At 37.8% G+C, this 27819-nt stretch overlaps 1 long non-coding RNA gene across 1 annotated transcript; it reads left to right on the top strand.

The window, feature by feature from the left end:
- The first annotated feature begins 6526 nt into the window (after window positions 1-6526).
- On the top strand, window positions 6527-22221 carry LOC117410979 (uncharacterized). The gene is made up of 5 exons (XR_009328862.1): window positions 6527-6651; window positions 14998-18245; window positions 19753-19815; window positions 20054-20626; window positions 21193-22221. It is a non-coding gene; the product is annotated as an uncharacterized LOC117410979 (long non-coding RNA).
- Window positions 22222-27819: the final 5598 nt, after the last annotated feature.

Raw genomic sequence — 27819 nt, 5'->3', positions numbered from 1 at the left:
TGTGGTTCTACCCCTATTGTTCCACATGCTTGTTCCCAAAAGCTGTCACTGCCCAAACACAAGCACTTTAAATAGTATTTTTCCTTAAAGATAACATCTCCTTCACTTCAGTATTATCTGATGTGGATAATATGACCAGTAAAAAACAGCAAAGTTATATAATGACTAATAACATGTGAGACAAATAGTCAAATATTTTACTATTTGTTTTACAGAAGTGTAACCACACTTTTAAAGAGAAATAAACAAAATCTTAAAAGGAGAATTAAAAAAAACTGCAACATTACTGCTTCCATTTAATTATTTTACAACTTCCTTTATTACCATTATTCAAGTATTAACTCCAATTAATAGAAATAGATATTTATTTGTAATCAAGGTTTACTCTTTTTTTAAACATGCAGTGTTCTGAGAGAACAGATTCAACACCTGCAGTGAGAGCTTTGTTGAATTTATCAATTGACATTTTAACTCTCATTTCTCTGCTACACTTTTGGACTTTGTTTTTGTACACCCTACAGCAGTTGCTGGAGATGAGATTAATGACAATATATTGTTATCACTAAGTCTGTGTTACACTCTGTGGTGAAAATGAATAAAGACACTGGAGAGGTCAATACCCAAATACAAATTAACTTTATTCCTGAAACAGCAATAGACAATAGAACAGGTCAGTGTGGGTACCGTCAGTACGTCAGCAGCAGTCAGTCTGTCTCTTGGTGCGCTGAGTATACAGGATTTTCACATATTTCACATATTTCAAACCTAAAATGTTATTAGATCTTAATCTAAGTCCTAATAATAGATAAAGATAACCTGATTAAACAAATGACACAAAAACATGATACTTTTTCAACATTTATTTATCCACAAATGATTCAACATTCAATATCCATGTGTGAAAAAGTATGTGAACCTTTAGATTCAGTAACTGGTGGCACCCCCTTGAGCAGCAACGACTTCAACTAAGCGTTTCCTGTAACTGTTGGTCAGTCTCTCGCATCGGTTTTGAGGAATTTTGGCCCATTCCTCCTTACAGAACTGCTTCAACTCGGTGACATTTGAGGGCTTCCTTGCATGGACAGCTCGCTTCAGGTCCTGCCACAACATTTCGATGGGGTTTAGGTCCGGACTTTGACTCGGCCATTCTAAAATGTGGAATTTCTTCTTCTGCAGCCATTCTTTTGTAGATCTGCTTGGATCATTGTCTTGCTGCATGACCCACTTTCGGTTCAGCTTCATCTCATGGATGGATGGCATGACATTCTCCTCTAGACAGAATTCATGGTTGTGTCAATGATGGCAAGCTGTCCAGGTCCTGAGGCAGCAAAGCAGCCCAAAACCATCACACTCCCACCACCATGCTTGACGGTTGGGATGAGGTTCTTCTGTTCGAACACAGTGTTTGGTTTTCGCTAAACATAACGTTTCTCATTGAGGCCAAAAAGTTCTACCTTTGACTTGTCTGTCCAGAGAACATTGTTCCAGAAGTCTTGTTCATCATCTATGTGCTCTTTGGCGAACTTCAGATGGGCAGCAATGTTCTTTTTAGAGAGCAGTGGTTTCCTCCTATCCTTCCATGAACACCATTCTTGTTCAGTCTTTTTCTGATAGTTGAGTCATGAACACTCACATTAGCCAAGGCGAGATTGGCCTGCAGATCCTTGGATGTTATTCTGGGTTCTTTGTGACTTCCTTGATGATTTTCCGGTTTGTTCTTGGAGAGTTTTTGGTAGGACGACCGCTCCTGGGTAGAGTGACTGTGGTCTTGAACTTTCTCCATTTGTAGACTATCTGTCTGACAGCGGATTGGTAGAGCCCCAAATCCTTAGAAATGGTTTTGTAACCCTTTCTAGACTGATGAGCATCAATAACTGTTTTTCTGAGGTCCTCAGGGATTTCTTTTGATCGTGGCATGACGTGTTTCCACACACCTGTATGGTGAAGACCAAACTTACAAAGTTTCTGATCTTTATATAGGGTGGGGCCTCCCAAACTCACCCCTGAAGATCTACCTAATTATTTAAACACCTGATTCTAATTATCCCCTTAATTGAACTGATAAAACCAGGGGTTCACTTACTTTTTCACATACCCTGAATCTTAATTACGCATTGTTTGTCTAATTCATACATCATTTTGTTTCAAAAGACATGGAATTGGTTAATATAAACCCTACTGGATATTTAAGAAGAGACTGGGTTTGATTCAAGAATGCTATCATGGTAAAACTATGGAATTTCCATAATTATCATTGGGGTTCACAAACTTTTTCTCGGCACTGTATATATCCACATTATTGTTATTCAAATCCATACACCATAACATTCACCTACTTCTATATTCAGTCATTGCACAACATTGTTTATTAATCCATTGCAACTAATTCACCCATTGCCCTATTCATAACATGACCATTGGCTTAAATCTGTATGCTCTAGTCATCTGTATAGCAGCTGCCGTATGCCTAAAATGGCCACCTCCGCAGGTACAGCAGACTGGCCGCCGCCATGTTCCGTCCGCCTGCCAGCCCTGAATGTCGTGCAATGGCAGCGGCCCTGTTTACATGCTGTGGCCGCACTGAATGTCGCGCAATGGCAGCCGCCCTGTTTACATTTGCAGCAATGCCATTTCTTGTTTTGTTCGCTCTCTCCAAATGTAACACAGAACTCAAACACATTTACACACTCTCCCGATCTCGATTCCAACCACAATATCCTCTCTGTATTAAGTATAAGAGTTTATTTAAACACAGCGCTCACCACGTGGATCGGGTCCCATTCCCTTAGCTTGTTGTACTGGCTAAGGGATCATTTTACTGTGGCGAACATTATTTACAGCTACGACTTGTGGGGAAAACTCCTACTACTGTTTTAACAGGGAGTCTTACCTGAAAGCAATAGACAATAGAACAGGTCAGTGTGGATACCGTCAGTACGTCAGCAGCAGTCAGTCAGTCTCATGGTGCGCTGAGTATATATATCCACCCAGCGCCGCTGCTGACAGGCTCTTCACAACGGTTGCTCCCCCCTAGCTACTGGAGGCTGTCTTCCGCCTTTTCCCTGTACTATAGTCCCGTTACATCTGCTTGGGTATTTATAAGACATCTCCACTTCTAGATTATGTGGGTTCAGATTTCTTCTCAGTCTTCGCACTTTCAAACTTGCTCTTGACCGTTTTCGTTTCTTATTGCACAAAATTTAAAGAAACTTAATTTCAGCACATTTTATTTATAGGTTGTTTTTTTTTGTTATGTAAATGAATATAGAATATCCAATCAATAGCATCTCCAGCTGTGAACAGTACAACTAGATTCTGGTTACTATAAAATTACTACATAAATTGAACATATTTGTCCTTAGTTTCCCTGTGGACAATTCACTGCATGAATTTGATGGACACCCATTTTGTCCACAGGGAAAATCTTGCAGAATTAAAGTTATTTTAGTGTCATAACTAACTTCAAGTCATTCTTAAATAAATCAAAGGTGACATGTATTGAAATTTCAAGCAGTTTTAATGACATACCAAGATGTATTTGAATCTTGCTGTTCCTTGTTTTGTTTATTGCTTAACTTTGTCTCCTTGTGGCAAAGTGGCTGCTGATTAGAAACAGGTGCAGAGGTGATGCAGTGCAGAAATAATCACACAGAGAAAACTGTAATCCGGTTTGGAAAAGGGATTTCTTTGTATTTGTAAACTCCTGGTCTGGTGACCAAACAATAATCCTCCGGCAATACACGCCAATGTGTAGAGCACAGAAGGAAACAATAATAACTGGTTTGCAGACCAAATGATAATACACGTTATCCGCCCCACAATAATACTTAACACGTCACCAGTCCGGGTGCGTGCAGTAGTGCTCGTGGTGGGTGATAACAATTGAACAGTGACTGTGGTGTTGTTTTTCTGGGTAGTACTGGCCCAAGGCGACAGCTCCGGAGATGTGTTAGCAGTGTAGTGAATTGACAAAACAAAAGACAATTACAAACAACAATACAAACAAACAAAACACTCACAAACTCTTTCTTTTCAATACAAAACAATGGAGATCTCTCCTGGTCCTTCCAGTTCCGTATCACTCTGAACCAAGCGAAGGAAAAGATTCTCCGTCCCCTTTATGCTATCACTAAATTTGGAACCGATTCTAAGCAATTGGGTAAAATGGAAAATTCTACACATGCACATGCAGATTTCTGGGAGGCCTAAGTATAATACATATATATGATCTGAAACTTTTTCATAGTATTTTATTCTAACTATTTGTTTGATTGTCTATACATACAGATTACCAGCACTTCAACAAGAGGAAAGAATTACATGCCAGCTCTGTAAGATCAGTTTTAGTCGCTGCTATTATGAGCGTGAACATAAAAGAAAATGTGAGAGTAAAGCTGAAGAACTCCCAAGCATGAAGACCCCAGCTTCAGAAGAACTGTCAGTAGGAACCAGAGTTGTAATTACTCGAGTCGACTTGGAATCAAGTCGCAATTTTTCATGACTCGACTCGACTCATTGCCATCAAATGACTAGACTTGACAAGTCCCTGCAAGCAAAGAATCGACTCGACTCCCTGCTCAGAAGACGTGACTCGACAAGTCACGCAAAAAAGTCTCCATCTGACTCAAGTCATTGTCTTTATGATAAAATCAATAACAAACTTTAATTTTCAATACATGCAATCCCACTCTAACACATAAACAGGTTCCTGCCGTGGTTGTTAAGACATTGCTAAGGAAATAGAACACACCTTTCTAGCCTATAGCACCGTTCTGTGGTCATAACATCACAAGCAGCAGGGAGCCCCGGAATCAAAATGTGTAGGCGGGAAGCAAAGACAGATTTCTAATCACAGAAAATCCTGAGGAAAATAGTGATTTTTGAGTTTTGTCACAGACACGAAAAAACAAAACAACAACAACATGGAGAGTACACTAAAAGTACCTGCGGTGGTGGAGTTTGCTTTTAATAATTATACATTCGATCCGGAGAGAAACAAGCAGGCTGCATCCCGCCAGCACTGTAAAGCGACAATATGAATAAACTGCATTCAAAACATATCACCGGTAACTGCCACTAATTTATACCGGTAGGTTTTTATTTGTTTTCAAATGGCTAAAATGAGAATCTGAATTAATTAAAAACTCAGGCACAATGCAACAGCGGTATTTATCCAAAATGACTAGGTAGTCGATATTTGATATTTTTAAAAAAAATTATTATTTTTCAGGTTTTGTTAGCACACAAGTAAAGGTAATGAATGCATCTAAAACATTTCTAATAAGTACAATTTTGCCTACTGAAAGCTTGAAAAGTAAATGATTTGGGAAGTATTTGGTGCTCACTATTCTCTTCATTTAATGTATGGTTGTATGTATTTTATCTATTATTTATGGACACCATATCTCTTAAGGGAGTTGGTGCTTTGTAGCTATTTTTAAATTTCCCTTTAAATCCAATTCTGAATAAAACATTGTTTACAGTACACATTTGTTAAGCTAATGCAAACTAATAAAAACTACAAACATTTGGAAGTTTACATAAAGTAATATTAAGTAGTTCAAGGTTAGTGCTAATCAGGGTCTCAGTTTCTTTATTTTTCTATTTGTTTCCTATGTGTTAAAACCTGTAAGTAATATCTCAACATTTTGAATGTGTGGTTCTTAAGAACAGTATTATTGTCATTACTTATGCCCCGGCACTCCTCTTTTTTTTTTTTTTTTTTTACAAATTAAGCACTGGTCAGAACTAATTACTCAAAGTGACTCGAGCCAGATTGGTGACTCGACTCAAGCAGTTTAGTGACTTGACTCGACTCGAGCTTGGCACGTCAAAGACTCGACTCAAGTCTTTACTCCCCAGTGACTCAACAGATATAATATACCTTATAAAATATACTCAGGATTTTCAGGCTTTACAGCAGATCAATGGACAATATTGTTTTCAATACCTTGCATCAATGGAGTGCTTCCAAATGTACATTTGAATGTCTGGAGATTGTTTGTTAATGCGTGTTACTTGTTATGTTCTCACATAATAACGGAAGAAATGATTAATTTGGTACCAGTCTGTGTCAAGCATATAGTAGGCTTGCCAAAGAGAAGGTAATTAATCTTGGTAACCTTTGCTTGCTTGCAGTACCAGATGGGGGGTAATTAAAGGAAATAACTTTTTGGCAACTCATGCGAGTTTTAATGTTTGGGGGGTTTGAAATCCAAGGTTGCTATAATGAGTGATCTTTTACATATTAGAAATACCATCTGGTACCAAGAAAGAATAACATCAGTTCAAAAGTTCACCTTACATATTTCAGAGATGTAGGAGAGGTGGCCTAGGGGATGATGGCTAATTAATTTTATGGAGGGAGTTGCCAGGTGTTTTGGGAATGTTGTTGACTTGAAGGACAGGAGCTGTTAAGGCTGATTAATGTTTAAGACTTAATTGAGACTTCTGACGTAAGAAGCAAGGCAAAAACTCTATAAAAACCGAGGTAAAATCTTAGTCAAGCATCACTCAACTTGCTAACTACAAGCTGATATGATCCATGCTCTGAAGATCTCGGATCGAGCTGATTGCTGTTGGTGTGGTTGCTTTTGAAGACTGACATTAAAATGTCCTTGCATTATATTCTACACTACAATATACTGGAAGGTAAGCATATATTTTGAATCTATATCTCTTTTATATTGATGCATTGCTATAAGGTATATGACTTATGTTTTAGTCTATGAGATTTACATATTGGATGTTTCAGGACTTAACAGTGGGCTTTTTTAGTTTTATGCATGCGTAGCCTTAAGGCAAAACATGTTGTAACCATAAATGTATTGATGTATTAATGCTATTAAACCTGTTAAGGCACTGGAACGCCCAGGTTGCCTGTCAGCTGGGATTCTATGTAGTCTGTAACTACTCGATCCATTTTTTAGCATTTAATAAACCGAAAGGGTCCTAATACTACCCTGATTTGTTAAAACTTCAAATCAAAAGAGTCTGTGTGGATTTCTTGATTATTAAAAGTCATCTGGATACGTTGCAAGCCCAGTGCACGAACGATCCACTTACAGGAGTCTGAAACATCTTTATGTCCTCCTAAACGTCTCCCCTGAGTTTAAGAGTGTGCTTAGAGTATACATATATATATATATATATAAATAAAGAGAGTATGTGCGAATCTGACACTATACCCAACAACCAAATTTACCGTTGAGCCATCGTGTTTTAAAATATAACAGAAAAGTAAAGGAGCAGAAACACTTAGAAGTAAGAGTTCAAGCAACAGGAGCTCTTACATAATGGCATATTAGGCAAACAATGATGGCAACATATTTATAACTGGAGAAGATACACTGAAACTTGCATCTGGACAGGTACTGTTTTTCATAGAACACAATTTGATTTTCGATGATCAATCCATTAAGAAGCATACCCTTGCCAGAGTACGGCAAAAGAATGGTCCCCCCTTTGAAAATGATTATGGCTACCCAGCCACTACATATCATGCCAATATATATATATATATATATATATATACAATTTACTAGTATTTATTATAATCCTATATTTGTTTTTTGGCATTCTCGCTTTCTAGAGCTCAATTTGTTATAATTTAGAAATATAAAAACGTCAGCCCCAGAATTCTGAAGCACCAAGAGAAGATAGTAAAGCCAGCTTTATGCCGTTGGTTATCAATAATTGCACATGCACTTCAAAATCACTCAGGAATTAGACGATTTGACAATTTGTTGATTTTAGGACCCCTAGCAACAAGTGGTGGTACTTATTTTGCATAAATTCTATAGAAGACTTACCTGACTATCTGTACAGAAGAATTCATAGGGCTACTGACATTTGTTTGAATATCGTTTTTAGATCCTCAAAATCACTCCAAAATGTGACGTATTTCAAGTATGACTAACTAAGACTGTAGTTACTACAAGCGACTGTAAAGTATTCACTTATGTATGGAGGTAGCTTGGATCCAATGGTATGTGGGATCCAATTTGCTTAATGTTAAGGGCGATGCAAACCTATAGACTGTGTCATCATAATCAATTTGTGGTAGAAATATACAAGCAATAAGCCTTTTTTTTGTAACTACAAAAAAACAAGATTTGAGACTATACAGAAAACCTATCATGAATTTCATTTTTTTTTTTTTTGCAAGATGGTTGATATGGGCCTTGAAATCGAGATTAATATCCAGCCAAATACCCAGATACTTATAGTTGTCACCTAACTCAATGACTTTGTTATCGAAAGTAACTAAAGTTAAATCAACAGTAGCATTGTCCTTGTAGCTGAGAATACCATAGCTTTTGTCTTACTAGAGTTTAAAATAAGCTTTAAATTGATTAAAGCTTGTTGAATGGAGTCAAAATCAGATTTCAAATTTGCATGTTTAACAATCTGATCTATTAGTAAGGTAATTTTGAAACCATCCAGACGCTTGCAATCCAGTACCCACATGGTTGTTACTAATGGATCACAGAGTTATCACAGGATGTTGTTATGTTGTTTTCTTTCCAATTCAGTTCCTGAGAAGAGGAGTCACCGCAGTTATTATTACTGAAGATTCAAATATCATTTGTGCACAGAAAAGTTTATTTTGTCTGCATTAGCAGAAATTATTCAACAGTGGTATAATTATCAAAAAGCTTACTATAGCAACTGCAAAGAACAGGTTTGTCCGCACACCCAAAGGATTCTTCTTTATCCTTTTAGATCTTTAAATGTGAGCAGTTCATTAATAGAAAGGTGAAACACTCCATGATCCAAAACAAGGAGTTTTATTGTTAAAAAATCATCAGCGTACCAACGCATTTCGACACGGAACGTGTCTTCATCAGGTTCAACTGTGTTATAAAGTGCTGTACACATCCTGACTTATATACACAGATGGAATAACTAATTGCACTGTAAAATCATTAGTTAAAACAATGACACCAATAATTAAAGAACATGAAAACAGCCATATTCAATTACATAATTAAATACATTCAAGTCAAAACAGTAAAGTGACCATCATTATTTGGGATTCTATTAAGTCAATATTAAGCTACATATTTTTTTAAAAAAATGCATTTTATGTATATTCTTTTTATGTAAACATGTTATTGCATAATCACATAATGTCCAACAAGTTGTCATATATATGTATTTAAATTTGTGAAAATACCACCAGCCATTAAAACCCAATGTACCCACTTTTATCTTTAAATTTTGATCATTAAGTTTTATTTGTATTGTTACATTTTATTATACGTTGAAATCCAAAAAGGCGGAGGCTACAAAAAGGTGACCAAGTGATTAGTATTCAGAAGGCTAATTAGAGGTACTAATTGACATCTAATGTTTCATTGAGCCCATGTGGTTCCATTGACTTAAGTGTATATATCCAAAATGACTCTCTTGTAATTAATTGTTTAATTACAGTACCTCCTCTCTTTGAAACTGAAACTTTCTCGAGCCCTATAAACTTAAAGCTTGATGCAGAACCATGATTAAAAGCTTGATAGTGTGTTGTGATTGCAAAGTCCATGTTGTTATTCCGTATAGCTGCCGTATGCTCTGCTTACAGATTTTCACGTTCCTTATAGTTTGGCCTACAAGATCAGGCCACAAGGACACTTAAGCATGTATACCACATGGGTTGTGTTACAATTGATAAAACTTTTTCTGGTATATTTACGACCGGAATGTGGGTGTGTAAAATATTTAACGTTATAAGTATTTGAACAATGAATACATCTTCCACATCGAAAATTAATATGGATCTCTGTATTTTATTAAGCCAATAGCTATCTGCAGTTGGAAATTTATACAGTGAGGACACTGAGGAATCTTTTATGTTCCTCCCCCTTCTATAGCAAAATCTAGGAGGTGTTATAGCAAAGGGAGGTAATTGTGGATCACATTCTAATATTTAACAATGTTTTGAAATAATCATTTTAATGTAATTGGAAATATAATTTTACTCAGTAACAAATGTAATTCTATCTGTATTTAAATCATTACTTTTTTTGGATTTCAAAAGTTCACTACGGTCTATACTAGCCGTTCTTTTTACTGCTATATCTAATAGATTTCTATTGTAGCCTCTACAATAGAACCCGTTTTGCATCTCTTTTGCTTTAATTTGAAGTATTACTGCAATTCTGCTTTAATCTTAACAGTTGGCCATACGGTATTTTCTTAATCAAATGTTTAGGATGGTCACTGCCAGCTCGTAAAATTGTGTTCCTATCTGTAGGTTTACGAAAAATTGACGTATTAAACAAATTATCTCTATTTACCGTAATCAACACGTCCAGAAAATAAATCTTTTTCAGATCCTGTCCATTCTAATAATATGTCATCAATGTATCTTTTCCAAAACATAACATGCTATAAGAGTGGATTAGAGGCAATGTATGCAAATCACTCAACCATGCATGCAATGCAACCAAATAGGCACTTCTATAAGGGCGAGCTGGTCATGAAGGCAAAATTACTGTACCAACAAAAGTATCCAGACAAAGGTGAGATGGATTTAAAAGTAAGTATGGGCAACTTCACTGGGAACATTTTAGTTTTAAACAAAGCACAGGGTTTTAAGCCAAGGAAGTCTGAATGAGAGTAAGCTGTGTGAATGCATTTTGTCAAAAACAAGCACTAAGGTTAACCTAGGTTTTCTTGGACGTTTAAATCTGTATCTTTGCTAGTTACGATTTCAATAGTAAATGTAACCTTTTTCCATCTATAGTACTGTTTTAAAGACCAGAATCATAACACTATGAGTACTGCATCACTGTGCTGCATCCTTTTATTATTCACCAGATTAAGGTTGTAGATAGCAGATGTACACATTTATTAAAACATTTCAGACTTACGAACAATGTCCATTCCCAAGGTGATTCTACTGTATCTCATTCTCTCTGTGTGTCTCTCTCTCAGCTTTTTTTAGTAATACGCGACTGAAGCACGGATGGCAAAATTTCAAATAATAACAGTACTTAATTTTTCCTCATTGATATGCCAACTAACCACTTTCAAAGGCTGAAATTCAATTATGGCTGTCATCCCTTTAAATGTCACAAAAAATCAAGATCGGCCTGGAGACATGCTGGTGCATTTTTACAAAGCATAACTCATTTCTTCCCTTGAAATAACTGCTGTGCTTGAGAGGAGCCAGGGATCACAAATACTCATTTCCCTGATCGACCATAAATGTGTCATGGTCACGCCATGACATGACAATTTTACAGAAAGTATTAGACTAGGAGATAACTCATCTGCTCTGAATCATTGTGAAAGAATAACTTCCTTTATAAATTAAGGGAATACTTTATACTAGTTTGGGAATGAATTGGGACAACTGAATTAAAATAAAGCCAGAGTGGATTGCTTTGATAAGAATGTGCAGATATATACAGTATACTCCATGACACAGAAATCAGTCAAGTATTAATGCACCTTAACTCAAACGTTAAAATAATGTTTTAAGAATTAATAGGCTGCATCGACAGTATCAGAAAAACAAAAAAGGAGCTAAAGACAGGACTTAACAGAATTCTAAAAGGCACTAGTTTTTTTTAAGGCAAGCAGTTGTTCGGTGAATGCTGCATTTTTCTTGTGACTCCCATAGCACTTGCGCTATGTGCAAGGCTAATATAAATCTCAGTTTAACTTAAAAAAAAAAAAAAAACTATTCTTATTTAAGTACTACATAAAAATGCTGTTTACTACTGTGGACACATTGGGACAAAGACTTTTGTCCACATTAAGTGGCTATTGACAATAAACAAAAGTTAAAAAATACACTTGATAAAAATAAATGATGCTTCAATCTCTTTCAATGTGAAATACAGGAGTATAAACCTGCTCATGCATCCACAGACACATTCTTAATCATGGCCTCATGCACCACCTATTCTGCATGTCTGCAGTATTTTGGGACCCTGTAGGTTCAAGGATATTACATTTCAAATTTCTAACAAAGAAACTGAAAAAACTAAGGGGACAAATGTGTCTGTCAGGTTTACTACATCTTATTGGCAGAGGGGATACAGCTTTTAGCAGAATAAGAGCCATAAACAAGTCGTTAGCTTGCGGGTGTGAGCAAGACGGTCTTGCAGTACACATTGACACTCATCTAGTTAATAATTTAAACTTCTAATGGGGGAGGGAGGGGATAATGAGGTTTGACTAGCTTGTTTATAAAAGTTATTGAATCAAACTCCCTCACCGCTACCCACTCTCTGTCTTCTGATGAGTTAGTTGACAAATATAACTGCCTTTTAACAAGTACTTTTGATATTGTGGCCCCGGTTCGACTCGAAAGGTCTCGTCTAAACAACCTTCACCATGGGTTAACAGTGCCTTAAACCGAATGAAAATGGAATGTCATAAATTAGACCTAGATGGAGGAAGACTAAATTGCACATTCACTGTGATATTTGAAGCAACATCTAGTAAAATACAATGAAGCTCTGAGGACAGACAAACATTGCTATTTCTGAAATCTTATTGATAATAATAAAAATAACTTGAGTTCTTTTTTTCAACTATTGATGGATTAGTAAATCCATCATCTACTGCACTTTCTTATACTAAAGCCTCTCCAAGTGTGAAGAATGTAACTATTTTCTGAACAAAATTATTAATATCAGGGATAATTCCTCGGGATGGTTCTTATTTGAATGTGCCCACTAGACTGATTGGTTCTGTTTTACAATTGTTTTCTTTGATATGTTAACCTATTAGTGTGGTTCAGGGGGTGGGAGCTGAGCTCCACTCTATCCTTTCATCGCCTATCATCAGTCAAATCTACTTACTATTTAAATCATTAGTCACACCCTATGCAGTTGTCTTGTGTTTTTTATTTTCGTTTTCAAGGATAACTTCACGTCCGTCAGAGCACTCTCCGACAGCTTCAATCCAGGGGCTGATCAGACCACCACTCTTTCCTCTATCAGGCGTCTCAGCAACATCCGAACAAGTGTCTCCCGAGCAGGATACCATACCACTACCCGCCATCCAAGCGGCTCCAGCCCCAGGATGACTGTACTTTACGGACTGGACTCTCAATAAGCTCATAAAAACCCTCCTCAAAAATCGTAGCGAGATCCCAGCAGGGAGCAATCAGGAATCTCTTTTTATTCTTTACTGTAATTCCATCTGGGCAGAACCAATTTTTCCACCCAAGAAAACTCCCAAGACGCGCTCGGCTGTTCAGCGGCCCAGGTCAGACAGCAAGCAGAATGTCTCAGAGCAAGCTACTCCAGCAGCCAGCACATCAGGCCAGCAGGCATCCGCTCCAGTCAGCAAAAACCAGCAGGAACATTCTCCCATTTTCAATTAAATAAAAGCATTCATGCAACCATTCGCAGACACCTTATCCTCAGTCAGTACCAAAATCAGCAATTGGGATAAATGACTGTCAAACATCGAGCGAGAGAAGCAAAGTTCCGCAGTTACATTATTTTCCTCCAATCCTACAGAAAACCCAGCTGCTGCAGTCCCTTCTGGTTTTACACCAACCCCAGTCCCTACAATAGAGCCTCCGGTCTACAACTTTGCCTCTGCAAGAGCATATAGTTCCGCCGCCTCAACCACTGCCCGCCATCACTCAATATCCCTGCAGATTCGGCGTAGCATAATTGAAGGTAAGGACGTTAATCTGCTTTCTCTATTGATGGCTACATCGGAATTTCTGGACACAATCTTTGTCAACCATTTAACTGATGGACTAAAAAACGAGTTCTCAACCAGACTCAGTCAAATCCCTCCCTCCTCCCTTCAAAGCAAAAACCTCCATTCTGCTATTCAAGAGCCCAAGACAGTTCAGTCTCTTATTCAAAAAGAGGTTACAAAAGGATTTATGGTCAGCCCATTTGCAGCTCCCCCCTTTCCAATATTCAGGATTAAACCAGGGGTGGGTGTGTTCTGTCTACAGACGATTTTCCGTCTTATTAACTGTAACTGGTAACTGTGAAAAATTAGTGTGACTGTAGCAATGGTGGGCGTTGGCGAGCCGAGAGCTGATTTCGTAAGCAAAAACGAAAAGTTGTTTTCAGATCCTTGCAATTCACCGTGAAAAATATGCATTTTATTTTCCATACAGTATTCCACTGTAAAGTCATACTTTTATCAGAGTTGTGCATTTGGTTACTATGGCAATGGGGTCAAACAAATATAGACTTCATGATTGGTGTTCGAGTTATACTTATACTAGTCTGTACATTGACCTAGCGAGTCAGTGGCATATATGATGTTACAATTTACTAATAATTTGAAGGTATCTGTGGTTTTCAAATGTCATAATTATTTTTACGTAATAGATATGATGTTACAATTTATTAATAATCTGAAGGTACCTGTGGTTTTCAAATGTCATAATTATTTTTACGTAATATTAGAAATGTAAAGAAAAATACAAAAACTTTGTCAATTAAGGTTTGCCGTGTGCGTTTTCACTGCATTTGGGACAGACATTTATATCTCGATTACTAACTTGGACTCCTACATCAATATTTCATCAGAAGCTAGGAAAAACATTAAAATGTGATCTGCTCTCATTCAGCATTGGAATGGCTTGTCTATGTTCTTTGATGATTTCATTTCAGCAACTCACGACCTGGCTTTATTCACGGACGCTTCATTTAAGGAATTCAGAGGTCTTTTATACAATCAATGGTTTTCTAGTGCATGTCCACTAGAAATTGAAAACCTATCACTGCATGTAAAATCCACAGCCCTTCTTGAAATGTACCCAATAGTCAAAGCAGCACGTCTATGAGGTCATCTTTGGTCAAAGAAATCAATACTATTCTTTTGCGATAACAAATCTACAGTTCATATTATCAATAAAGGCCGTTCCAGTTCACCTCTTATTATGCAACTACTGCGGAAGTTAACATGGATTTCAGTATCAAATAATTTTCGAATCCATGCGCGCCATCTACCGGGCATCAATAATAATGCAGCTGATGCTCTTTCTCGTTTCCATATTTTCAGATTTCACAGTCTGGTCCCTACAGCTCTGCCAACTCTAGCAGTGACACCCCAGTTCAACAAGCAAATTTTCAACTGAACCCAACTATCAGTGGACTACTCAATGCAGTGCAAGCATACATGGCTGCAGCACTGGCTCCTTCCACCAGATTCTCTTATTCCATAGGCTGCTGAGGGGAGCACGGCGGGAAACAGCACAGCCGCGAAGAGGGCCAGCATCACCACAGTCACTACCAGAGTGGCCAACATCAGCACCACGACTAGTCCTAACCAGGGGGAGAAGTGGAGCTGGAGTAGTGGGCAGCAGTGTGGAGTAGTGGTTAGGGCTCTGGACTCTTGACCGGTGGGTTGTGGGTTCAATCCCCAGTGGGGGACACTGCTGTTGTACCCTTGAGCAAGGTACTTTACCTAGATTGCTCCAGTAAAAACCCAACTGTATAAATGGGTAATTGTATGTAAAAATAATGTGATATCTGTATAATGTGAAATAATGTGATACCTTGTAACAATTGTAAGTCGCCCTGGATAAGGGCGTCTGCTAAGAAATAAATAATAATAATAATAATAATAATAATACCCTCTTGGCCGTGGGCTCCCCTCCGGGCTTCACCTCCCGAGGGTCCACCCGCACCGCATTGGGACTGCCTGTCCCGCACCGCCTAGGGCTGCCTGTCCCACACCGCCTAGGGCTGCCTGGCCTGCAATGATCAGTACATTTTTAATTGATCATCTTAAAAGCTGGGTTGGCCAGACTGTAACTGTTCTAAGTGGTTTAAGTCGTATCTAAGTAACAGACAATACTTTGTTTCTTTAGGGGAGTCTGTATCAGGATTATCTAGTATTACATGTGGTGTCCCCCAGGGCTCTATTCTTAGTCACACATTATTTTCTTTATATATGCAACCACTGTCTGTTGAGATCATTCCTAAATACAGAGTACATTTTCACTGTTATGCTGATGACACACAACTGGGTTGGGTTTCTATGACACCTGGTAACACCACTGCTATTTCAGCCTTACTAGAGTGTCTTGCTGATATCAAAAGTTGCATGTCTCAGAATGTTTTGCAAGGAATTGAAATTCCTTAAAAAAATAGATTTGGGCAACCTGACCTCTAATATAAAATCTGATGTGAGAAATGGTGGGATTATATTTGATTCTGATTTTAGTGTTGAGGCTCATATTTGAAAAATTACAAAAAAGTTTATTTTTTTATTTTTTTTATCATCTATGAAACATTGTTAAAGTTAGGTCTTTTCTTTCTTTGTTTGATGCTGAGAAGTTAATTCATGCTTTTGTTTAGTCTAGAACTGACTATTGTAATGCATTATTTGTTGTGGCTCTGGGTCATGCCTCATTATGTTTGTAGCTTGTTCTGAATGCAGCTGCTAGCTGTTCTCACTAAAGCAAAGGAAATGGCTTACATACCTCCTGTATTGGCCTCACTGCACTGGCTTCAAGTGCTTTTATATATATTTTTAAATCTTACTATTGACGTACTGTATAAAGCACTGAATGGCTTGGGACTGGATTACCTAAGGGAGATCCTATCCCCATATAAACCTCTGTGTACTTTAATGTCAAACTAAAGTGCATTTAGTTATAATGCCCCCAGATTGTGGAACTCACACCCCTGTTCTATTAGAGATGCTGTGTCGATCAATATTAAAGATTAAAGATTAAAGACGTATTTTTATTATTTAGCCTTTTTAACCTGACGTACATACATAATTCACCGATCGCAAAGCCGACTTAATCGGCCAATCAGAGAGCTCATAACCCATCGCGTGCTCAGCTATGCTTAGTTACGGTATCCAACCACCATAACCTTTGACAAACAAATGCCACATTGACATAGTTTCACAATGTTACGGTATACGTTTTTTTTAGTTAGAAAATGGTGAAAAGGTGTGTCTGGGGACTTGCAACAGCCACACAAGGTACCCAGAACGTTTGGAAGGGGGAACATATTTTATTCCTTTCCCAAAGCAAACTTCCACGTCGTTCTGGTTCTTTTAGACACTATGAACAAACAGTACATTTGTCTTTTAGAATAAAAATGCAGTTACAAAACATTTTTCAAACAGTCTGTCACACTCACTTTATGACTGTAGATTAGGATTAATTTTTGTTAGAATACTAAATAAATCTGCTGTTGCCAACAACTATAGAAATATAACTGACAATGGCAATACTATTTCTTATCATTCAGAAAACACTCCAACCAAGTACATTCTTTCTATGTTTTCTATCAAGTTGACCAAAAATGAGTTTACGGCCCCAGACCTGTGGTAACTCTGACTGTCCCTTTGTGTGTTATTATTTTGTGTGCGTGTGTCTATATATATATATATATATATATATATATATATATAAATATACACACATTTTCCATGTTACAGATATTTGTTAATCTAAAACCCATTACGTTTTAGACACATTTTAAAACACTGCTATGATATTGCTAGTTATTTGATGTAAAGTTATTAGTGCTATGTAATAACTTCAGGAATGCTCTTGCCTCATTTGCCAGGCTCTCTTAGAAGTGTCCATTTATTCTTTTTAATTATTTTCACAGCGGTTTGATTTCAAACTACCAATTAACTCCACCCCCGTGTATGACTTGCCTGAGTACTGCTTTGCATGGGATTGTTTTATTTTTGTTTTTAGCACTTTGTTGATGGGGAAATGTACACAGCAGTTCCATCAGATGCTAGTGGCACTTCATCAAGACCCAGCAGGCCCCCTCCCAAGAAAAGGTTATTAAGGGAAGAGTACATTATACTTCTATTGTTTTATTATGTCATTCATAAAAATATACATCATGTAAGTTAACATCGCTCCCTTATTACTTTTACATACTGCTACAGTGTATAGTACTTAGGGACCATAAAACCAAATACAAAACAAAAACTTTCAACAGGAAATAAAAATATATTAAAGCAATCACAGCACACATTGTGAACTTATGTTTGACAATAAACTGTTATGCATCCTGGCCTTTAGATTGCAGTATAACAAACAATACATATTTTGAAGGACCCCAGCTTTATTTTTCAAAAAAGATGTGGGTATATTTCAATTTGGGCACACCCTTTAACACTGTGTCTAGTCTGTAATCTAAAGCCCTGACACCTATTAACATTTTGTTCCTGGCATAGTAATGAAGAGTCTGCGTCACCACATCACAAGGAAAATGAGGCGCCTGAGACAGATCTATCTAACAGCAGTGAGGAATGTACCCCAACAGGTGCGTTTGCATCACTTTTTATTGCAGAAGTTCTTTACATGAAAATAGTGTAACAAATTTACCATGCGATTCATAAAGTCAACGTCTTGGTAAACTCTTTCAGTAAACATTTCTTTCTTAGGTTATAACATAAAATCACAAAACTCAAGACCACTTAACAACAGTTGCCCATGTATTTGATAGTGATAATTGTAGCACTTGGGAATGTTAATTTTATCATCATCTTTAAAGACATAAAAGTCCTTGATGGATGATGCTGCATCTTCCACTGACATATCCGTAGCCCTGTAGGGGTATTTTACCTCCAATAATCCAGTTCTTCCATTATCACAGACCAAGGCATCTGTTGAGGCACCAATAAAGGGTAGATCAGGTTGCAACAGACCACAGCTGTGTAGATGCCTTAGTGGGCATTTTTGCAGATATTTCATTTTAGCCACAGCCTCATTGGCTGTCCCATATCTTTTATCTGATGAGAAAACCTGTTTTAGAACATTCCCAAATCTGGACGCTATGATCCTACCCTCTCTCCAGGGGCCACTTCTTGCTGTTAGCTTGTTCTCTTGTTTCTTTTTCTATTGTACATGCTTCTGTCAGGATGAATCTTGGGCTTGTTGACTGTACAAGTGGTGTATGTACTTCTTACTACTGGAACCTCTAATGATCCACATGAAGTGGATGTCTTTTGGTTGACTAGATTAGCCATCAGAGGGAGCTACAAAATTGTAGATTATATATATATATATATATATATATATATATATATATATATATATATATATATATACTGTATATAGTGAACAGGGTGGCAGACACTGAATAATTATTACAAAAGTTGAACAAAACAATATGTGTTTATTTAGACAAAACAGGGCCCCCACTGGTCTTTGAGAGATTCAATACAAAAGTTAATTTAAGGATACAGTCTGCGTCACAAATACAAACAATCCAAAGGAATGAAAAAAAAATGGGAGAAGTAATAATGACCAAAGGGGAAAACCTTGTAGAACAGGCAGTCCAGGCAAACAAATCCCAAAGGGCGTGGCAGGTCCAGCTGTTCTTCAGTTCCACGTCGTTGCCGTGTATCAGCAGCTGTAGCCTATAACTCCAACTAACTCCTTGTTATCATGGCAGGCTGGTTCCAAGCCCGCCAGGAATTCCCCGTGGTCTATTATGGTCCCTCTGGGCTGGATCCCAGCCCACCATGAGCAGACCCTGTCTGAGTAGCATATATATAGGGCAGCAGTGTGGAGTAGTGGTCAGGGCTCTGGACTCTTGACCGGAGGGTCATGGGTTCAATCCCAGGTGGGGGACACTGCTGCTGTACCCTTGAGCAAGGTACTTTATCTAGATTGCTCCAGTAAAAACCCAACTGTATAAATGGGTAATTGTATGTAAAAACAGTATCTTGTAACAATTGTAAGTCGCCTTGGATAAGAGCGTCTGCTAATAAATAAATAATAATATATACAATTAATTTGCATAAATCTTCTTTCCCTTTTTTCAGAATGTGGAAGAGACAAAGAAGATAGCCAAGCACAGGGTGCATGTGGAGAGGGGCATTGCCAAAGTAAAGAAATTCAAAATTGTGTCTGGTAAAATACCCAACTCTATGCTGGGCAATAAAATGTGGTTGTGAGCATGCTATCCAACTTTCAACTGCATATTATCAAAAAACAATAGTTCCCATGCTGCATTAACTGATAGCTCAAACCACTGCCTAAGGGGTAACTGAATTCATCAACAACAATTTTCAATGGAGGCTGGCTGATGATGTAACTGATTGGTTTATTTGTCATCCCTTTCAGTGCCTGGAGATCCTCCTCTGTGACTTAAAACCTTCCTGAAACCAGAAAAATCCATCTGAATATTTTGTTCTATCTATTTTGTTTATTATATTCAGTGACCTGTTATCTGCTTAGAAAACTATATTTATGAAAATACATAAATATTTTTGTCATATTATTCTATTTATTGGCTATGGTGCTCAGATAAATAATTGTTAGATAGCCACAAGGATATTTGTACATCATAATGGTGTAGGAAAGATACCTGCAGTCCAGACTTGGGATCAAATGCAAATGCATTTTGCATTTAATTGTATTTAAATGCACAACTGTGAACTATTTGCTTTTCACTTGGTAGCTGTCTATTCTGAAATACAGGTATTTGCATTTGTATTTAAAATCATGGGAAAGCTTCAAAACCATTTCAAATGCATTTAAATACTGTTCAATAAATTGTGTGTAACCCCTATTCATCAAGATGGGACCTGCAAATCACACTCTACAATTACCATGCATTCAGCTCAATCAAACTCACCTGTTCATGATCTTCTCAATCTTTGAAGTATGAAGGAATGACACAGTTTGACAAACAAGGTAATTTTAAACAAACAAATACATTATTAAATTGTCATTTACTGGATGATTTGATGTTCTGAGTAAATCACCAGCTGTAACTATTAATGACTATAAATACCCTGCATAGATGTTAGAAGGCTAGAAAATATACCAAAAATACAACCGAGCATTGTGGTATGATTCTACTTAGGAAAGTCAACCCTATTGTAAAGATGTCAGGTACAGTTCAGTCTGTGATACAGCAATACTATAAAGTGCTTGATAAGCCAGATGACAAGGGTAAATACCCTGTAAAATGCAATTATTGCTATGCTGAGCTTTCTGTCTCATCTAAAGCAACATCCAGTTTTCTCAGACTTCTTAAGGTAATCTCTTTCTTTTTGTTTATTTCCATATTAACTGCAATATAAAACAATACTATAATCTAAAGAAATTGTTAATGTAGATGTATACATATTCTGAGTGTGTTCTACCAATTATACACAGCTTACATGCAAGATAACTTTCTTACAGGCAGTTAAAAAAAGATGATATATGTAAGTGTACTCCTTATTACTTATTTTGTTTGTTTTGTTTTGTTTCAGAGGAAACACAAGGAAATCTACAATGAGTATACTTCAAAATTGCCAGGAAAGGGTAAGCAGACCAGCAGGAGCAAGTACAAGTCCACAGACCATCTCCAAACTGACATCACTGATGCCCTAATGACCTTCACTGCAGGAGACTTGATCCTACTCTCTGCGGTTGACAGCACATACTTCCAGTCATTCTTGAACTAGCTTGATCCATCTTATGAGGTTCCCAGCAGAAAACATCTTGTCTCAACATTGATTCATGAGAAGTGTATGCAGCTCAAAGAAGGTCTCACCCTTCATATGCAGCAATCCCAGAATGTCTGTGTGACCCTTGACATCTGGTCTAGCAGGCAGATGTGCAGCTATATTGGGATTACTGCTCATTTCATTCAGGACTGGACAATGAAGTCTGTCATGCTTGCTTGCTTACAAGTGCTTTTTGTGGTTCTCAAACAACTGAGAGTATAGCTGAACTAGCTGGCTTTAATCTCACAAGTAAAGTCACCAACATAACCACAGATAATGCTGCCAATGGGGCTCCCGAGTGGCGCATCCAGTAAAAGCACTCGCTAGAGTGCAGGATGCGCTCTATAGCCTGGACGTCGCCAATTCGAGTCCAGACTATTCCACAGCTGACCGTGGACGGAAGCTCCCAGGGGGCGGCGCTCAATTGGCCGAGCGTCGTCCAGGGGGAGGGAGGGTTAGGTCGGCCAGGGTGTTCTCGGCTCACCGCGCATCAGCGACCCCTGTAGTCTGGACGGGCGCCTGCGGGCTTGCCTGTAATCTGCCTAGAGCTGCGTTGTCCTCCGACGCTGTAGCTCTGAGGCAGCTGCACGGTGAGTCTGCAGAGTGTAAAGAAGGCTGACGGCACACGCTTCGGAGGACAGCGTGTGTTCATCTTCGCCCCTCCCGAGTCAGCGCAGGGGTGGTAGCGGTGAGCTGAGCCTAAAAATAATTGGGCATTTCAAATTGGGGAGAAAATAATAAAAACTAATTGGCAACGACTAAATTTAAAAAAAAAAAAAAAAAAAAAAAAAAAAAAAAGATAATGCTGCCAATATCATTAAGGCATTCTCTGTACCTGGCTTTGAGAATATAGTTGTTAAGGATTCTTCCAGTGCTTTTTGTAATGATGATACTGATGATGAAGATCTTGTTGACTACAACTCTGACAGCACCACCTATGCACAGTTGGAGCAGTGGGAACACATTCCTTGCTTTGCTCACACATTACAGTTGATCATCAAGGACAGTTTCAAGAAAGGTTGTCAAATAAACAAGGTTTTGAGCAAAACTGCCTCTGTAGTAGCTTATGCCGGCAGGTCCACTTGTGCATCAGATATACTAGAGTCTGAAAAATGCCTTCAGACAGCTAGTGCAACACGTTGGAACTCTCAGCTTCGCATGATCCATTCCATCCTGAGGGTGCCAGATGAGAATCTACAAGACCTTGACAATCTGACACTCCACAGCATCTCACTGCTTATGATAGGAATGTACTCAGTGACTTGATGGAGATTCTTGCACAATTTGAAAGCGCAACTCATTGCATTCAAGGTGAGAATACTGTCACTGGAAGTATGGTAGTGCCGTGTGTTAGGATTCTGAAGGCTGAGATGAAGACTTTACATCAGAAATTTCAGTCACCCTTTGTGTATGCCTTGCAAACCCCTGTAAACAAGCGCCTGTCACCTGATGAAGAGCGTGATGCATTCATAACAGCTTCAGTCTTGGACCCACGTTTCAAGTTACAGTGGTGCACATACAGTGACAAGTGCATGCATGGATATAAAGTCTGCAAATATTCCAAACCCACTACATGCATCTAAACATTATATGGTCCAAGACATTCTCCATGATACCTGTGACTCCCTAAAAAACACCCAATGTATTCTAAGTCTACCTATTTCAGTTTCATTCTAATCACAATAGCAGTTGCTACAACATTTTTACTACAAACAAGAATCCTAGTGTCTGTGATACATTCAGCAAAATCAGTTCAGTTGTCACAGTTGTTTGCTGTCTGGAATTGGAATTGCCAATAAAAACATTGTGTGCCGTTTATTCAAAAACCATAATACAAAAATAAAATAAAATATTCAAACACAAAACACTGCTCACAGAGCACAATAAAAGTTAACATATAATCACGAACACAAAAGAATGCTAAGGTCAGGCTGAGCAACTGCCTTCACTGATCCTAACGTTTAGTTTTAAATAGATTTTTCATTCCTCCTCTGAACACCCACCTGGAACCGAGAGCGCTGCAGTTTTATATGCAGGTGACCCGATTTACCAACAGATTAATCACTTAATTAATTTGGGAGATGGCCACTTTCTGCACAAGGTTTTTAATTATTCCTGGCTAAGGACAAGCACTAATCTCGCCTCTGCCAGAACACGTTTTAAATAAAACGAAACAATAACAAAACATACAGCGCTTCGCCGTCATATTTACAAAACAATAAACCATAAATAAACAATAACAAAACAATACATTGCACAGGGGCGGAGGGGAAAAATAAATAAGCAATATATTTAAACAGCAGGGCTTTCTACCACCCTGCTGCAATAATATATACAAGTTTTCCTACAGAACCGTAGCTTTAGCAATTCTGATCCTTATGGTAGTCTGTGAATGGAGTTAATGATATAAAAATTATCCAGTCAAAATGTTTAGTACAATACATTTTAAAAATACTGGTAGTAAATCTACATTTCCCACTACATAATATTCTTATATAATAATAATAATAATAATAATAATAATAATAATAATAAATACCTGAGTCCGAATTCTGCAGGGACAGTGCAAGGCTATGTCCTTGGTAGCTACCCATGATAGATGCTACTTGAGGCTAGTGTACAATTAATTTTATCTTATTGCTAACGGACAGAAAAGTTATCTGATGACCAAACACAAAGATAACAAAAGTATAAAGATGAAAACAATATCCTTCTGTGCTCTGCAAAGGGCTTAATTTTTTTTAATTTGTAGTATTTATTTATTTATTTTTATTTATGGCATTTATATAGCACTTTTAATACAAAAGTATTGCAAAGCACTGTACAGTCCATAGCAGAAAAAAGTACAAACCACAGTACAATTGTATAGCATGTCACACATATGGCAGCTTCAGTATTTTTTATAACCTTGTTTAGAAAACAATTAAACTATGAAGCACTATCATTTTATGAGTCAAATGGCAGTCATTTGAAATGTTGAATAAATGGTGACAACCACAGATACTGAATGAAAAGGTCTCTGAACCTCTGTATGCTTATTTTTTCCTATTTGGTTAAAGTCGCTTGCCAGGGCTACTTCCAGCAAAGCTGTTGTTAATAACAGCCTTTAGTTATAGTAGAAAGTTGCATGAGGTTATGTCACAAACAGATCTTTACTGCCAATGTCTTGTGAACATAAGGTAAGGCTTTCGGACATGTTTTCCATGCAACAAAAACTTATTTATGCGGCTTTTTAGCGTGAGAAGGTGATTTACCCACCTATTTAAGTTGTATGATGTTTTGGCTGTGCACTCACTATAGCGTGGTATAGGAATGTGCGTGGTATGTGTGGTTATGTCACATTCTCACGACAATGGAGAAAGCATGAGTTTCTAAATGCATGGAAACCCCACCATTGTCACGTGGACAGACAAGCAGGTAAGTAATGCATTACAGACTAGTATGTGTCAAACAAGCACATACAGTATTAAGCTTTCAGTAGCACAACACTACAAAGATTGGCTTCAAATTCAGGCATATTATACAATTAAGATCCAAATGTCAAAATTGGATACAATAATAGTTATGTGAATGCTACCTGAATGCCTGAAAGTTGAATACATATATATATATTCTATTGTATTGTAGTGATACTGGTGGGGTAGCCCTCATCAACTATGTGACTAATTTTAGGGGTGATTAGTGTGATGGGGTACAACCTCGCCCTTGTGCGTATTCTAGGTTATTTTTGTATTATTGTTATTGTTAAATGTATTTTGTGTTAAAAAACAGGGTATTTTTATTTATTGTTGTTTTATTTGGCAGGGAAGTTAAAAACCTTCCCTGCCAGAAATGCTCGTGTAGAATGTGGCTGTCTTCACACTGGCCGATTGTTTGCCAGTTTGAGGACAGCCACATCAATATAAACAGCAGCCGTGCGTTGGAATGGGTGGTTCGTTTTTGGTCTTGTGTGTACTGTGAAGTTGCGTGTCGTGTTGGAAGGAGATTGCTAAGAGAAGGAGGAGAACTGTCGGGAGTTAGGTGTTTTGTTTGTTTCTCCGTGTACTGTGTGTATCCAGACCGCTGTTGCCATCCAGGGAACTGGTATTGTACCTGGAATCACCAGCGCTACAAGGACCTGCACATCAACTCAGCACGTCCCTTCTGCACTCTGCCCTGTCTGTCACTACAGATAGCTAGCTGCATCTCGGGAACTGTCACTATCAAGCCAGTACCCAAACCCGGGAAGCAGCACGATAAACTGCACCTGCACCCAAGCATTGCTCTCTGTTTCATGAGCAGCACCACCTCTGGACTTCACTGGACTGTGCTCTACACCGTGTTTTGGTGTTTGCTTATTTTGGCCACCATGCCGTTTGGTTAAGTGTTTTTTGTTTTGTGTGCAAACCTTTTATTTATAATTAAATCCGAACATCAGCGCTTCACTCACAGTATTGTTGTCTGTGTCTTCCTGGTTAATACTGTAACAGCCAAAATAGTTCATTCCAGACTTGTTAGAAAGTCTGTAACAAAAGAAAATTTGCTTTGGATTGTTACTGTCGATTCGTTGTACAGTTGATACTACTATTACACCCACCGTGCAGGTATCGCAGTGTCTCTAAACAATATGTTAAAATAAATTAGTTCTGCACCTTATAAAAATGAGTTGATTTTGCAAGTGCTTGCTAGTCTATTAACTAGTTTTAAATTTAAAGCATTTTTGTTTCGGTTTTATTGTTAAAGTTTTCACATGTGGCAATACTGTCCTACAATTACTAAATGATATTGTGATCATTCCACTGTGTTATGTTAGTGAACCAGAGCTACATTTTAAAACTGAGAGTTAGCAAATACCTATTGTTAAAGTGTACTGAGGCTACTAATCCTTTCCAATTACTGGTATCTTAAAATTAAGGACTATATAACGATATTGCTGTAACTCATTTTTAGACAACCTTCTTTGTTCTTATCCAAGTTGCTGCAGTGACATTAGAACATAAGAACATAAGAAAGTTTACAAACGAGAGGAAGCCATTCGGCAGGGGTGCTGGAACTAGGGGTGCTGGGGGTGCGGTAGCTATGCTATGCATCTGCTTCCATCATATACAGGGGTTACAGTTTTGTTCAATGGCTTTCAGCACCCCCACTATAAAAATTGTTCCAGCGCCACTGCCATTCGGCCAAACTTTTGGTTGTTAGTATCTTATAGATCCCAGAATCTCATCAAGAAGCTTCTTGAAGGATCCCAGGGTGACAACTTCAACAACATTACTGGGAAGTTGGTTCCAGACTCTCACAATTCTCTGTGTAAAAAGTGCCTCCTATTTTCTATTCTGAATGCCTCTTTATCTAATCTCCATTTGTGACCCCTGTGGTCCTTGTTTCTTTTTTCAGGTCGAAAAAGTCCCTTGGGTCGACATTGTCTATACCTTTTAGAATTTTGAATGCTTGAATCAGATTGCCGCGTAGTCTTCTTTGTTCAAGACTGAATAGATTCAATTATGTTAGCCTTATGCATATGACATGCCTTTTAAACCCAGAATAATTCTGGTCACTCTTCTTTGCACTCTTTCTAGAGCAGCAATATCCTTTTTGTAGTGAGGTGACCAGAACTGAACACAATATTCTAGTTGAGGTCTTACTAATGCATTGTAAAGTTTAAATATTACTTCCCTTGATTTAAATTCAACACTTTTCACAATATATCCAAGCATCTTGTTGGCCTTTTTTATAGCTTCCCCACATTGTCTAGATGAAGACATTTCTGAGTCAACATAAACTCCTAGGTCTTTTTCATGGATTCCTTCTTCAATTTCAGTATCTCCCATATGATATTTATAATGCATATTTGTATTACCTGCTCTATTAAATGTAATTTGCCATGTGTCTGCCCAGATCTGAATGCTGTCTAGATCATTTTGAATGACCTTTGCTGCTGCAACAGTGTTTGCCACTCCTCCTATTTTTGTGTTGTCTGCAAATTTAACAAGTTTGCTTACTATACCAGAATCTAAGTCATTAATGTAGATTAGGAATAGCAGAGGACCTAATACTGATCCCTGTGGTACTCCACAGGGATCATTGTAGATGCTATAATGAGTTACTGTAAATGAGATACTGTTTTAGAAGGCAGATTTCATTAAGTAAACATGTATTTGAATGTTTTTTGAATGAAAAGTAGAAATATAAAACGGTGGCATTTTTCTTTGTGAATGTGCTAACAGTGAAAAACGCCAATTCAAAAACCGTCAAAGTCTGCCAAGGTAGCAAATCTGCCGAATTTAATACCAGCCACAATTTCCCGTTATACGGTATTATCTGTCTACAATATTTAGTACCGTGCTGTATACATAATCTTTGCTTTAAAAGTTATTTTAGTGCACAATTAGTTTGCTTATAATAAAACAACGT

Source organism: Acipenser ruthenus, chromosome 6 (assembly GCF_902713425.1).
Source record: "Acipenser ruthenus chromosome 6, fAciRut3.2 maternal haplotype, whole genome shotgun sequence".
Lineage (NCBI taxonomy): Eukaryota > Metazoa > Chordata > Actinopteri > Acipenseriformes > Acipenseridae > Acipenser > Acipenser ruthenus.
Note: the sequence above shows the minus strand (reverse complement) of the source record. Positions and strands in the feature narration are given on the sequence as shown.